The 1,840-nt window shown below is 23.4% G+C and overlaps 1 non-coding gene across 1 annotated transcript; it reads right to left on the bottom strand.

The window, feature by feature from the left end:
- Positions 1-1,315: 1,315 nt before the first annotated feature.
- Positions 1,316-1,387, bottom strand: Trnaq-uug (transfer RNA glutamine (anticodon UUG)). The gene has a single exon. It is a non-coding gene; the product is annotated as a tRNA-Gln (tRNA).
- Between the last annotated feature and the right edge of the window lie 453 nt (positions 1,388-1,840).

Here is a 1,840-nt window from a genome sequence, read left to right as displayed (position 1 = left end):
TTTAAAATCGTTGTCGGCGTTTTAACAAAGAAATATTTATCCCTGTCTCAAACCATCTAATAAACGATTTTCGAAATAATTAAAATACATTTTACGTTAAATAATTTAGGTATTTACTATTTTTTACAAAATATTTCGAATGTTCAAAAAAATACCTAAATGATAACTGGAACAAAATCAAATGCGTTACCCGAAATTATAGCACCAAAAGGTAACCAATGATGGAACTAAGAACGGAAACAGGGTGAATATTCATAAATTAAAGAATTCGAAGAAAAAAGAATATACACAAAAAAGGAATTTGACAGAAGTATAACAAAGGAAATAAAAAATAAATTTCTTTAGGACACTAAAAATAAAAAGTACTTCACGATATACAGTCGTTAATACAAGGAATAAAGAAATAATGGAAAATATTATCACAAACATCCATTAATGGATTGAATTATAAGAAAAAGTAAATCTATTATCAAAAAAGATATGCAAAATGTATTTAGTTTTGAGTTTATGAAACTTAGTTATAACAAATTCAGTCTATTGTGAATTTTGAACTATATTTTTCTCGGAAACTGTGATTCCTAGGACAAAAAATATGAGTATTGTTTTTGTAGATAATTACATGATCTACAATTCTTGCCTGACCTTTTTTCATCATACACTTAACCGTTTCGTCATAAAATTGAAAAAACTAGATTGAAATCAATTATTTCACGTACTTGGAATGAAAGTGAACACCCTGTGAGTTAGATGACCAGTTAAGCACATTAAAATTCAATTTATTTCACTTTCCAATGAAAATATCACTGTACCTGACCTACATTATTATAAAAACATATTTTTAAGTGCAAAATATTTGTAAAAAAGTCGTATAATGTCTTAAAAAGTGCATTAATTTTGATTATAGTATTATTAACATATATTCTTAATGCCTACAATAAATTTTTAAATTCTCATTCATCTAAATTTTCAAAAACATGTTTATATAGTTTATTTCGACTTATTCAAATAACAAAATAAACAATACAGTTTGAAGTGCTGATAAATATTTCACAATCTTATTATTTAATTTATATATAAATAAAGTTATCATCAAAATAATTTCGTAATACGTGCAGAATTTGTTATTTATTTTGAAAGTTTATTTTCGTTTGAGTATATTTCATTCTTATCACTCTATAGATAACTATTTTATATATAGGTTAGGTTAGTATTTTATATATAACCATAATCACTATTATTTATAATAAATATTGACTTAGTTTTACGAAGATTATTGTTTATATGATAAATTATAAAAAATAATAAAAAAAACTTTAGGTCCCACCGAGATTCGAACTCGGATCGCTGGATTCAAAGTCCAGAGTGCTAACCATTACACCATGGAACCTGTATGAATCTTAAAATGAAATATTCTAGACATGCCTTAATCAATGAAATATATTTAGAATTTAAATATAATTGTATGTTCTTTAACTATTTATTTCTTAAACCTATTTTATACGTTTTCATCATGATTTATCTTTATTTTAAATCTCTAAAATGAATTTTAAATAATAGGTGAAATTTGACATTTGGATCTACTTTTGTCTATACCTCAATATTTTTATGTTTCTAAATCTTCTTGATTTCAGGTCTCTTCTTTTTCAAAATTAGTTTTTGTAAGAATTTTTGAAAGATACATATATACAACGAATAAATATTAATTGTCTTCTCTATGTGCAACATATATAACAAATAATTAATCTACTGCTTATTTATAATATAAATATTGAAAATTAGTATTAAATATTAAACTTAATTCATTGCTTCTAATTTCAATCTTATTTACAATATAAAAAAT

This window comes from Diorhabda carinulata, chromosome X, assembly GCF_026250575.1.
Source record: "Diorhabda carinulata isolate Delta chromosome X, icDioCari1.1, whole genome shotgun sequence".
Lineage (NCBI taxonomy): Eukaryota > Metazoa > Arthropoda > Insecta > Coleoptera > Chrysomelidae > Diorhabda > Diorhabda carinulata.
Note: the sequence above shows the minus strand (reverse complement) of the source record. Positions and strands in the feature narration are given on the sequence as shown.